The 14,302-nt window shown below is 40.2% G+C and overlaps 1 long non-coding RNA gene across 1 annotated transcript; it reads right to left on the minus strand.

The window, feature by feature from the left end:
* Positions 1 to 986: 986 nt before the first annotated feature.
* LOC107309308 (uncharacterized) lies at positions 987 to 12,628 on the minus strand. The gene is made up of 3 exons (XR_014933674.1): positions 12,514 to 12,628; positions 12,316 to 12,402; positions 987 to 1,092 (listed from the first exon to the last, which is right to left on the minus strand). It is a non-coding gene; the product is annotated as an uncharacterized LOC107309308 (long non-coding RNA).
* Between the last annotated feature and the right edge of the window lie 1,674 nt (positions 12,629 to 14,302).

Raw genomic sequence — 14,302 nt, forward strand, 5'->3', positions numbered from 1 at the left:
GGCACCTCGCTGACAGAAAAACAGAGAAAAACACAAATTTCTTGGCAAAGGCAGTTTAATTTAGCCTTCTTCTGTGAGCATTCAGAAATGCTTTGGCATTGGATTATTTTAAATAGAGAAAGAGTGAATGGAGGAGGAAAAAAAAAAAGGATAATTTAATCATTTCTCCAAGAACTCAGAATTCACAGCACATCTTTGTATGAAATGCTAACCTATTTCAATATTAAAATCACAAGAAAGCATTTTTGTATCACTTTAAATGTTACATGTCAAGTGTTGCGACACAGTCAATTACAATGAAAGGCAAATGATGAATTTAAAACCAAGGAACACTTTCCATTTTCTGATGTCATAATTACTTTCGGAAAGCATATATCTCACAGTCATTGGTGTCAAACAGAATCTGCCATGACTGAACTAGTGACTGTGGCACAAGGACACTAGTGACTAACTAGTGACAATGGCACTTGGCCATCATTTGCCTTTCATCTGAATGTTAAACTCCTCTTCCTCCTGGATGTGAGGTGTTTTGCTTCACAACGAAACAACACACATTTGTCCATCTACATGTATAGATGGGTACATGTGCAAACTGGCCACTAAACCTTTTGCTCTGATTGAAATTGCTAAAAAGCAATAAGGAAAGTCACAAAAATATCATTACAGAAAATAAAGTAGGGGGGTAATCACCTTCTGTGGCATTTTTTAAAGAAGATTTTAGTTTTGAGTAACATGAAGCTGGAAAATTCTCTCCGGTCTCCTCCAACATAAAAATGTGGAACTTCACTTGAAAGGAAATTTAATTAGTTGGCATGACTCCTGGGTGAAATTTATTACCAGTGGAAAAACATGCTGATACTCCAGCTACACATTATGTCTTTTTACTCCCATAGACAGCAACAATTTCTCTCAGTCATTAAATAAAATGCCTCATCGCCCTCGATCTTACTCCTCTCAGTAACACAAATAAGAAGCAGCATCAATACCTACGCCACGATTTTACTCTTGCCTGGTGGTTCCTGCACAGCCACCTCTGGTTGCACTGGGTTCTCCAGCCTGCTCTCTGCCCTCTCAGTGTCCTCTATCCTTCTCCTGTAGGAAGTCACAGCAAAAGACAAATCAATGCTAAATATCCTAGAAAATGCTATGACTAAAGGATAAAGTAGATGGTTGACACACCATTAATATTCTTTAGGATCCAGCATTACTACACAAAGAAAGACTGAGCACAAGGAAATACTCTTTTTTTCACCATCTTTCATGTAAATCTGATGAAATGCTGGCAGCAGGAAATTAGCATTTTTTTATTTCTGGAATATGAAATGGAGCTAATAAGGTCAAATATCTTACTGAGTAGACTGCCTGTAGATCAAATCCTGAACTCCGTCAGGAGAAGAATACCTGGCGTTTCAGTACCTCAAGACTTACTTTGACTTTCTTTGAGACAAAGACTTTCTTTGTTAAAGAAACACCAAAAACAGTGTTCACCAAAGCTGTTCAAGCTAAGAATCTAAATCACCTATCTTTTCTGTTCCCCACTTACTGCTTAGGGATGCCATGCCATTGTAACTCAGCTTCCAAACAATCTGTCTTGTCAAGTTAAACAAAAGCTTACTGAGTGATTACCAGCAATCACACCTCTTCATCTCACATTGCCATCTTAAGCTGCTACTTCTTCCCACCCCTGCATTTCTCTAATAATTTTTGGTCCACCCATTGTCCTCCTCTTCATGCAACTCTACATTTCAAAATATACTTACGTAATTCTTGACATTTCTACAAAATCTATGCTATTTTGTTATCTTTGCTGTGATTTACCTCCTTAAAGGAACCATTATGAAAACACTGCATAGTGGAGCTTGTCACCACTCCTGAAATCTGTAGACTGTTATTTAAATCTTTCATTTCAAATAACATAAATACTTACATTCCCCATTTTCTTACAAATGCAATTGCTGTTCATATTCATGGTTTATAAAGTTGTTTCAAAATAGTATTACAATAAATTTGGTCAAAATGTAACCTGTATTTAAAAGAAGAAGTATCTTCTATCAGGTCCTGAATGGGAAGACACCCAATGAGACGATGAGAATTTATTTTGGCTCACTGATGAAGCTGTAGGATGTTCATGGTCTATAAATTTCTCTTATCAAAGGTAACAATTTAACTGATTAGTATTTGCTCCAATGAAAAGTTCACATCTGCTGTTACCTCTATGGTCTGTCAGCATAGAATCAGTGGCAGCAGGGGGATAGGGAGGCAATCCTGAAGTTTGTCTGTCTGGGCTTCCTGAAAGGATTCCCATTATCTACAGAGCTCTGCATAAATCTGAACACATTTTAGTATGGCCAAAAGTTTCATATTCTTTCTTATTTCATGACAGTAAAATACAGAGGAAACAGTGAGAAGGAAACCTCTAAAATGGCTTATGCCAACACTGCCATTCCCTCCTCTGGGCACATTTCAATATCACCACTTCTCACTATTTGTTTGCATTCACGAGTTCGTATATTCTGGTCTTATGAAAAAGAAAATCTCAGTTTACCTCCACATAAGTGCTTAAATAAACACAATAAGACAAAGTACAGAGAAACAGCCGTCAGAAATGACCTTACATTTGCACTCTGATTAGTTTTTAAATTCTTCTCTGTCTTATGTTTCAGCATTTGAATGATGAATTAGCAATCAGATGTATGTGCCTGCCTCCAAACTCCACCACATTGAGCTTTTCTGTGCTTACCTGTCCATATTTTCCCCTCCTGTATTTTTAATTAACATAAATGAATAAATAAAGTACAAAGGCAGCCAACACCTTAGGATAGGGTACGGCACTATTTCATGTTCCATAAAAGCACTTTGTACTTCTGTATGTCCATAGAGATTCTTCTCAATAAAAATGAGTAAAGAGAATATTCCAGAGGAAGAGAAAAAGGCCTCTGGGACATGTTTTCAGTCAGTAAGAACGGATGCACTATTACCATTTGATGTTCTTTCCAATTCCTTCTCTGTCTCTGCAACTGACATTCTCCTTAGGAAGGCAGTTCCAGCCAGATGATAACCTGTTGGAGTACCGTACACAAATGGCTGAACTTCCTGGTGGAGAAGCTGTTCATCTGCATATCTTCGATGTGTTTAGAACAGTGACTTGTATGCAAATAATTCTAAATATGAATCTGAGAATATAAACATTTATATACATAGAAAATGTTGATTACCATACATGCAATGGAACTGTGTGTTGACACAGCTGTAATTCTCTCTTTGACAGCTTCCCACTGCCAGAGCTGACCAGGGCAGCAGATACGGGGCCCAGTGCTGCTGCTGTAACCTGCACTCTGACTGCTGAGGAAACTGCAAACTGAGAATAAGGAATGAGAAGATCTGCAGAATAAAGCCAGGCAAGATGTGAAGGGCAAAACTGCAAATAGAGAATTGCTGATATCGGGGTCCTTAGAAGTTTGAGTTAAAAATCATCATAAAAATATATAAAATCTTTCAGGAAAACAAAAAGAAAAATCAAAACATACAAACAAAACTACAAGAAGTGAGAAGATGACAATGCAGCACTATGAAGCATCCATTCCAGCAAGGAGCAGTTCTTTCCCCACTTGTCGGATACCTTTCTTGGCCAGCAGACGCTCTTCAGGCACCTTAGTGGGGTGGTGAGCCAAGTACCTCATTAATCCCAGTGATCTTCTATATGGTTTAGCCTTGATAAATGTAAGCTGCCTTCTGCATTTGACTTGGATTGTTCTGTATGCACAGTGCTCTTTAGTAAAAGGTGCCTGAGCAAAGTGACTCCTCTGCAGTCACAGAGAGAAGGTGACTGTTACACAACAAAGGCACTAAAAGTACAGCACACAACCTACTTACAATAGGAAGAGGGATGTCTGCTTATACACTGCAGCGACACCTGAATTTAAAACAGTGAGGGGGTGTTCTCTGGAGGAACAAAAAAAAAATAAAGGAAAAGAAGAAAAGTTTTACATTCAAAGAAAGAATAATGAAATGTACATATATGCACATTTATGTGTATATTAGGAATCCTGGGAAAAAAATGCGACAACCAATGAAAAGGTTACATGCTGTGGATAACTGCAATTGCAAGGATCCTAATTCAGTGACCCAAGTCTTCCCCTTTCAGTCTTAAGTTCATATTTTTGGTCCTATCTGTTCATATTCAGAAAGCACAAATTTCTCCACCTCAATGGAAGGAAAGAATGCAGCTGTATCCTTTGTTACAAGTCAGTGAGGAACATTTCACCATTTTAAGGTGTAATATTAAAAACAGTCAGTCAAAAAATCCTTATTTCTGTTATTCACAATCCATACCTTAAGGTGAAGTCTGAGCACAGGAGGCAGCATCCTCTGCCTACTGAAAGACTCAAAATCTCTGTCAATATAAGAGAATTCAACAGGACACGGACAGTCTCAAGCACTGGTCTGCAGCTCTTCACGCTGCTTACCTTATTTAATTCATAGCAAGACCCTATACTACAGTTTTGCTGTGTCTATTACTGCTCTCCCAAGGGATGGGCATGAGCAGGTATTTTTCCCAACAGACAGAATGATATGGCCACAGTGTTTCACACAGACAACAAAGAGAAGGGTTAGTCATACCAACACAAATCAGAAGGTACCGTTTGTTATAGGAGATAGAGAGCAGGTTATAGTGTATTTTGTTATTTGCAGATAAATAAAGCAGTGTGGTCTGGCCTAGCAGCAGGCAGGAGGTCGGCAGGCAGCCTCCTAAGGCTGTATAAGAAATGTATCACACTTCACAGGGTCGTTATAGAGAGTCAGTATTCCCAGGTTTCAATGAAGGCAATAGGGAGACGGGTTGTTCTCGTATTCGCTCACACTGAAGGGTCTGAGGTTTATTTTGTTCATGTTCCCTTTTTACTTCTTTAAATTTACTAACAACTATCAATTGAAAAAAAAAAAAAAAAGACACCACTGTTCTGCCTGCCCCCCTTCTTCATTATGTTGCTGGGATAAAACAGCTGTGTTTTCTCAGGTGTTGTCTGCCTGATAAGCCATAGATCTAAGATATTCATTTCTAAAACGTGTTTGCATCCACTGCAAATCTGATTAACTTTCCTGTAGGCAGTCTTGGAGGTACTGCTGCAAAGCCTGTCAGGGTTGAAATATTTTACTGGCTTTTAAAGAAGTGCCTGCTTTTCACACATGTTCATAACTGTTTAAAATGAAGAAGTATTTCCCTACAACTTAATTCATAAATCAACTTATTCAATAGAAAGCAAGCTGCAAAGTATGGACCTGCAGAGTTTTCTGTGTTTCAAGGAATTCCACCAGTTTATATCAAATCAGACAATCCTTTGTTTTGAACGTTCACTTCAACTAATCTCCCTGCTTTGTTACCAAGAATTAGAACCATCTAATCAGTGACAAACTTCAGCAGCACCATCAGTCTCTCCCTGTCACTTGCCCAGGAGGCAAACCTTTTTCCTAGCCAAGCTGCTATATCTTCATCTCTGGCTGATAACAGTGTTGCTACAGTTACTCATTTTCATCATAAAATCTACAAAACAACAAAAATGTCAGGTTCTATGGAGCAGCACAAATGGATTCAAATTAAGCATAAAACAAACAGTGAGGCCCCTGTAGATATTTTTCCACACTTAAATAAATCACCAGCCTCTGAACGGTCTGTTGCTGTGCATTTCTCCCAGTGCAGCTAAAAACATCTGGAGTACTACAACATGACCACTGGAAAAATATCACCAAGATCACAAAGAATTTATCATCATGTCTGACAGCGTACATTGGCCCTCAAGTAAAATGTTAATAAATCATAGAAACATAGAATCATAGAATCATAAAATCATAGAATCACAGAATCATAGAATCACAGAATGGCCTGGGTTGAAAAGGACCACAACGATCATTGAGTTTCATCTCCCCTGCTATGTGCAGGGTCACCAACCACCAGACCAGGCTGCCCAGAGCCACATCCAGCCTGGGTTTGAATGCCCCCAAGGCTGGGGCATCCACAACCTCCTTGGGCAACCTGTTCCAGTGCATCACCACCCTCTGTGTGAAAACACCTTCGATGTGCCCTTTGTTCACTGCAGCACTGCCTATATTCCTGGTGCCCATCTTAATCCAACACTCGTAAAAACTGAACAGTTAAAGCAAAGGGGTAAATTAATTTCTGTCATAGTTGATAAAGAAGGAAGAGTCCACTATTCAAATCCTTGTTTCCCATGGCCATTACATGGAAAAATGTGTAAGAATCCTCTTTACAGAACACTGGGAAAACACCTTGGAGATACTCCCCCTCAATATGAGCAGCTTTACTACACAGCCACAATTAAGCTTCCTTTTAAAAGCCGTCATGGCTGATGAGACTTGCACTGAGCTCAGTGCACGCTAACCAAGGAGAAACTGTGCTGGCAAATGGATTTAGATTCAATTAGCCATTTAGACTGAATTCACTTGCTTTGCTTCCCATTATTAAATCATGAGAGGTCTTACAGTGTACATAAATTACTGCTTTCCCAAATCTGGATGTCTCTCAGCATATTCTAGCAGCTGTTCCAAGGCATCGAAACTTGAAAACCAGAGAGGGGGAACAAAATAATTTGATTTAATTTGGCAATGCCAAAGAACAGACAACTGATCCATCTGAGTCTTGGCCTTTCCACAGTCAGATACAAAAAGTATCTCAACAATTTGAATCTGCTGCAAGCCCTGAATTCAAAGGAATTGGGGCATTCTTGGTTCAAAGACCCAGCATTCACTGGAGATACCACCAAGAAAGGTGTGTTATTTGTAGGTTCAGCTTCAAGAGTGAGAATAGCACTGCTGGAAGTCCTGTGCCAATGGTGACCACAGCATCCAAGAATAACAAGCTGTGGTCTGGACCTATTTTTCTTACTTGTAGCATATTTTTTAACGATGAAACAAAATATATTTGTACCATAACAATAGAAAGAAGGCAGTGGTAAACCATGAGATTGAAACCTAAGTAATAGAGATGATTCACATACCGATACAGCTAAATTTTAACTATATGTTTTGCACAACACTATGTGAACTGCATTTTAATGTTGGTTTTGTTGTCCCCAAAAATGATACTTGTGTTTATGCATTTTTCAGAAGAGTCTTTTTTATAAATGTTTCTCAAATACTAGGAGGTAAACAAGAGCGTTTCTTTGGATTAACATTAAAACTACAGAATTCTCATCCATAATTTAGCTTCCTTTCAACTGTTCACGATCTTCCCATAGTTTCTAGATAAAATGGTAGCCATGGCAACCACGTATCACATATCAGATAGAAATCAGTATATAATCCATCCACCATACACAAAAATGTTAGTACTGAGCTGAGAAAAATAATAAAAAATTTAAAAAGTAATAAAAATAACAGCTGAGGAGTATTTGTGTATTGAACTTGTCATGTTAGGAAGCTGAATTCATCCACATTACCTTGGCAGATTATGTTTTATGCATAAGGAACTGTTGCAACCCGTTAGTCTGATGATCAAGATTCAGACCTGAGAACAACTCTCTACAACAAAGGATAACAGCAGAGTTGCACAGCTTCCTTTAATTAAAGATTGCTGCAGGACGAAACAGCATCTGTCTCCACCAAGTGACCATTTTACTAAAAATTAATCTTACTTACATAAAAGCACTGTCAAATATACATAAAATAATACACACAACATCTAAAAAATAATAAAAAACCACCATAAAACTGTTCTTACCTCATTCTGTTCTGAATAAACAAGTGCCGCAATTTCGGTTTGGATGGCATATGACTATCCGTAAGGCCTGCATAGTGGTTGATTTCGTTTTACTATAAACATTCAATTTTCTGAACAGAAACTTTCAGATATGAGAAGCATGAAAATGAGTTTCAGCTTAAACAGAACTGTTTCCAGGACTGTTCTCAAGGCACAAAAGAACAATATTTGTACCCAGCTTTATAGAATGACTTGTTACCATTCTCTGGCATAAACGAGCTGATTCTTAAACCTTGCTAATGTAACAGCCTGGCTGGGCTTTTTAGTAATGCTGTTCCTGTGGGAGATCAGAACTACTCGTTGTTCTGTTTTGCAGTATTGTTCATGGCCTTTTTATGCAAAAGAGGATTACCAGGAGTATTAACAATTATTCAGTTTCTGAACTTTCATTTTAAGCGATCAATTAAGCAGCTTTTTGTCAAAGAATGTGCTCAAAGAAATAAACTCTTTCATAAAGCATTTTACTCCATTAGCCAGTTGCGCATAAACCTCCTGTGGAGCAGAACTCAGATCTCAAAAATTCAGAGATCTGATCTGTTAAGAGAACAGAAGAGGTTCACAGTCTTATTTCACCAATCACTGCAAAACAACCAGAGAAGTGTTACCGGACCCAGAGCTCGCCAATGCAGAGGAGCTCATTAAAGAAGTTAATTGGAGACAGCCTGGACTGTTGTGACCATGACCTGTCTGAGTTCATGGTCTTGAAGAATATGGGCCTGACAAAGAGCAGAGTCAGGACACTGAACTTCAGAAGAGCAAAGTTCCATGTTTTCTATGTTTAAGGAATTATTGGATGAGATCCCTTGGGAAACTACTTTAAGGGACAAAGGAGTGGAGCGGAGCAGGCAGCTCTTAATGGATGCCTTTCTGAGTTCTGCATCCCCCAGTAAAAGAAATCAAAAGAGAACAGTCAGGAAGCTCTCATGGCTGAGTGAGGACCTGCTGGTCATACTGAGGGATAAGAAGGAAATGCACAGGCAGTGAAAGCAGGGATGGGTGGCCTGGCCAAGGCATAGGTGGAACTAAACTAGTTGAGGGTTGTGAAAAACAGCAGGAAGGAATTCTATAGGTACATCTGTCAGAAAAGAATGGCCAAGGTACCCGCTTTGACAAATGAGAGGGGAGAACTGACTACAACAGATGTGGCTGAGGTACTCAGTGGGTTCTTTGCCTCAGTCTTCTCTCTCAGTTAGGCTTTCCACACCTCTCACACCCGTGAACCAGGTTTCATCTTCTCAAATTAAGAAAAGGCTAGTTGATAGCTAATAGCATCATGACTGAGCATTACTAATACATTAAAAGAGCTATTACTGTGGATTCCAGCATTGGTAGCATCAGATCCTATTTGATTCACATTAAATCTATTACTAAAATAGAAGAAACACACAATGACGCATGTAATGCCTAATAATTTAAATTCCTGAGACTGCACTGGAAACGCTGGAAGTTCTCCCATTATGTCACATCACTGTTATCTGCAGTATAACAAGTTACACAGCAATACCAGTAAGTAACAAACACACAATCCCAGTTACTATGAAAGCTGGATACTAGTTTCTGCCTTGAGATGAGGCCAAACATATAGTACTGGACAATGTCCATGGGCCAGTCCTGACAACTTCCATTTACTTTCAAAAATCACCCAAGCAGGCTGCCCCTGAAGATGCCATACCACAGGGTGTACAAGCGGCCCTCCCCCCTCTAATGGCTGAAAGATAAGATCTCCTTGAAGTACACAGTTCTTAACGGTCATATATCAATCATCCACTGGATCTTTAAGGGGCTTTGCTAAACCACACTCCCACTGCTGTTGTGCAGCCTGAATTTGAACTGCCTGAGCTAATGACCTAGAGTTAACCCAAAGCCACCTAAATTCTTTTAACAGCCTCTCAGGCAAATCATCCCCCTCTGCAAACAAGGATTCCAAGGCTTTTCCCTCAGTAACTGAAAAGGCCTGTGCTGACTCCAGAGAATCAACACCATCCTCCCCCTTCTTCTCTCCCTGTATCTCCCCTTCGCATTCCTGAGATGGAACAGAGAGCAGCTGAAAACTCTCCCCCAAGCTATTAGAGCTCGAATTCCTTGGCTCTGCCGCTTTTGGCAAGCCACAAATGGTACCCACAGCCGCCATCCACACACCCCACGACATGAAAAGTTTGGGAAGGCAAGCTCGAAGCACCCCCCAAGCAGGGATATGCTGAAGAACAGATTTATTACCTGCTCCAGCAGCTGATAGTAACTCTATCCCTGCAGCTTGAACCTTATCCAGGCCCATAGCCTGTGTGACTGAATCAATCAGCCCCCCCTGAATCATCCACTGGATGAACCCCTGTGCTATTAGAGGACAATGTGCCCCCAGCGACCTTTGCCAGCACTTTTAAAATCTTTACCGTCTCTTTAACGGATCCTGCCGCTGTGGTAAAGACTAGAACTCACTGGACCCATACTCTGACCCAACCACTCTTTCCGGATCCCATTCACTCTGCCCAGACCTCCCATCCACTCTCCCCCTCCCCTTCACATTCCTGCCCGGGCACACAAGGAAAACATCATGATGTAAATCTACCAATGGCTATTATATGTTGTAAAGAACAACAGAAATGTAACACTGTACAGAAAACAGAAAATAAGATAATAGATCAGGTGGCAGAACAAGCAGTTGAAGAAGACTTCAATTATTGATATTTAGCTTAAAATCTCTGAACCCAAATCAAAACCTGTAAAATATTCTAAAGAGGACAGGATCCCAATTAATGATTTAGGAGGGAAGAGAGCAAGCTGACATATGGGTGCACACCCAGATGGACACGCCATTACACCCTCCAGCACTTCATGGAAATTGGCCACAAGGGAAGACAAGAGAACACACAGGGCAAACCAAGGCAAAGGGTAGTTACAGATAGTTTATGTTAAGGGGGGCAGAGAGAGGGGGAATTGCCGACACCGAGTCTGGGAAAACAAGAGGAAGAAGGCCATCTGGCAGAAAGGCGATTAGATATTCACAGGAGAAGATGACACCCATGTGCAGGGGTGCTCCATCTGCAAGGCCAAAAGATAACACCCAAAGAAAACAGGAGCTCTCACAGCAGGAGAGGAATCTTCAGAGAAGGGGGGAACGAGTCAGAGAGCGTCCACCGCCATTTTTTGGTCTTTTGGAGCTGTCGCTGCCAGCTTTTGGTCTCTCACCTCCACCAGGTTCAGCCGAGACCATCGATCCCTCGGACGCAGGAGCGGTTGGCAGCGGACAGGATGTGGAGAGTGGCAGTGGTGACTGCAGTCTTACCACAACATCGCTTCCACCCCCCTCCCTACTCCCCCGGGGATCAGTAGTGTTCAATTGGCATCGATGGGATGGGGAGCCCTAAAAGCTGTCGGGCTGTGCTCATGACCTTCCCTTCCCTCTTTGCTACCTTAAACACTCCTAACATTAACCCCCATGCCTCAAGCTCTGCACCTGACTGCACGCTCATAATGTGGTGCACAAGAACCAAAATAAATTCATCCCACCTCTGGGGATTCAAAATATCACCGGGGTCACCCAACACCCCTTCCTGCTCTAACCAGGACCCTATGGCAGCCAATTCCTTCATAGAAGGCATATACTTGCCACCATACTCATTGCCTAACTGCAACAATACCAACTCCATCACTGAAACACCCCGGCGCCGCCTCTTACCGGCCTAAAACACACTGACCTGCAACACTGCAGCTGGGGACATGAGCTGGACAGGGGTCTTTTATGTCCTTTACAACACAAGCCATTCCGTGTTTCTGTGACTCCGATTTTACTTGTTTAATCACAAAGCAATGCTCTAACTGGAACTACTGACACAAAGCGAGCAGTCATGTTGATAAAGCAGCAGACTGTTGACTGAACATCTTAGTTTTTCTCACTGTTCTTTATTGCGTGTGTTTTTAACCACCATTACACATGGATTTGCAACAAAATCCTATACAGTACACAGTAGTATATGGAAATTGCAAGCCATCTAGCAAATGAATGCAAAACAGTCCAGTGTATTTGCACAAGTTCAAACATGGGTTTCAGGTAGTGTATCTTCAATTTGAAATCAGACAGAATTCTATCACATTGCCTTTGTTCTTATAATTAAGCATATTCTTCAGGTTTTCTTTTTCTTGAAGTCTAATCATCCAGTTTATTTAGCAAGACTCTTCAAAATCATATTCTCAGTTCCCAGCCAGAAAGATTATTTCATTACTTTAGCTTTGTAGAGTGATTAATTACAGTTCATATGCTCCATCACCATTGACCATGTTGGTACCATAGAAACTGATGTTTTATCTGCCCAAAGATATGACATAATAGTGTAGATACTGCATAAAACTAATTTCTGGCAGAAAAGTTTTATCTTGTTATTTGAATGCCATATCTAAAGTTTGCTTGTAGAAATATTCCATAAATCAATTATTTATGTAGTAAAAGAAGCATAACCTTCAGTAAACCAGCCTGAGGTTTGCCTGAGGCATTTCCTACATTTTTATGTTCTCTGTTTCATATGGATGCAGCTCAGGTTTCTTACCTGCAAAAATCCTTATGATGTTACAGTGTTGTCCCACGCCAAGTAATTTGCATCAAATACAGAGCTGAAAAGTCCTGTGACTACTTCCTAAAATACAAAAGAAGGTAGAATAAAATCTAATATTGATTAATCTTCTGATACTTGAATGCATTATTTCTTTACTGATACTGAGATGTGCCAGGAGGTGTTGAAACTTACCCAGGTTAGATACTTGCTTTACTCTGTGGACAGGAAGAATGTCTGGAATTGCTCCACTGAAGCACATTATTATGTGCACACCCATTCTGCTCAGTAGACCCGAGTCTTCATACTTACTTAGTGCTTTTAATTTTAACTTCAGCGATATTGTTACCCCTACCTGTAATCCTTTCTTTATCTCCTCAAAACCAAAACAGGATTTAGCTGACAGAAACAAAAGACATTCCTGGTTCTTTGGGATCAACTTACTCCCATTCTCATCGTACAAGCATTCTTTAAATGAAGACTAAAACTATTTTAGAAAACCTTGTCTGCCATAGTGGGGGTTGGTAGAATTACTGGGTATTTTGCTGGGCAGGTATTCATTTACATCATACAAACTTCTCAGAGGATGATCAACTTAAATTTCAGTGTCTCAGTCACATTGGTACATCCTAGGAGATCACTGGAATCTTCCTATTGATTTCAAACCATAGTAATTGTTCCTTTGGTCCCTTTAAGGCTGTGTTCACTGTAAAATATGCACTGGTGTCTCTCCTCTGAAGGACAGCTGTTTTCAGAGAACTGCTTTGGTAGGGAAAGCTCTTGTTAAGCAGGCAGATCACAGTGGATAAAACGGGGTTCAACAAGCAGACACTGATGGTCAGCAGTCAGATAATTCTGTACTGTTCTTCCCCAATTGCAGCATTTTGCCTCCTCAGTTTATTCCATACAAGCTTTTTCACATTTATCACAGTAGTATCTTGATACCTTACAGTAGTACACACAGCACTGTGACTAACCTCTGGCAGGTGTTATTGCTCCCTTACCTTCCCCCTGGGGAGGGCTGTACGTTCTGAGGAGCATTCTGCTTTAGCTCGATCTTTTCTAACCAAGAACAGAAAAGACATGGAGTCATAACTAAAATTTATCCAGAAATAAAGCTTTTCCTCCAGCATCCTATGGTATGAGAATAAAAACTCAAGAAACAAAAGCATGGGAGGTCCATCTCAGTTTCAGCATAAACAGTGGTTGAGATAAGATATGCAAGTGCTTAAACTAAAGCCTTATTTGGTGTTGTGTTTTTTTTTAAACATGGCATAAGAAACCAAACAAACTCAATGTCTCTGCCTTGCCATGGTATTTTGTTGCTTTTTTTTTTTTAATCTGCAGTCCATGTTTTGCCCTGATCAGTTGTGATGGCATTGTTATGATTAAAGCACAGACACAAGAAGGATTCAGCCTAAACAGGCTCTTGGATTTTACTTTACACTACTCCACACAAGAGCTCAGGTAGGATGTGCCCTGTAAATAAAAGCATCAACTCAGACACAGTTTTCTCCATCCTGAAGCTAATGATTATTTTACACCTTCCTGGAGTGCAGACTGAGATTTTATAGATGCCTCTGAAGTACACAGAAGACTTAAAGAGCAACATCAAGCAACTACTTGTTAGCAGAGCCAGCTCTGGTAAAAAACATTATATATCTCATCAGCATGTGCCAAGAAATACAGAAATGTATTTCCAATATGAAGAATATCTGTTACAACATTTTTGCTTAAAGTTTGACACTCCAGACCAATTCTGGTTGCTTTGTATTTTGTGAAATCCCACGGTTTCTAGCCATAACTCTTCAAGCAGTGATAGTACTCCCCATGTAACTGTGCCACTATTAGTAAGTTTACATCACTAATCTCATTTCTTATACCTGGTATCACTCAAGGTCTGTCTGCACCACAGCATTCTGCACACACAGCTTCTCTTCAGCTAGTTCAAGTGCTATAAGAAAGTAAGCTGTGCAATTCCATG

Source organism: Coturnix japonica, chromosome 1, assembly GCF_054131305.1.
Source record: "Coturnix japonica strain WE chromosome 1, WE-NBRP24, whole genome shotgun sequence".
Lineage (NCBI taxonomy): Eukaryota > Metazoa > Chordata > Aves > Galliformes > Phasianidae > Coturnix > Coturnix japonica.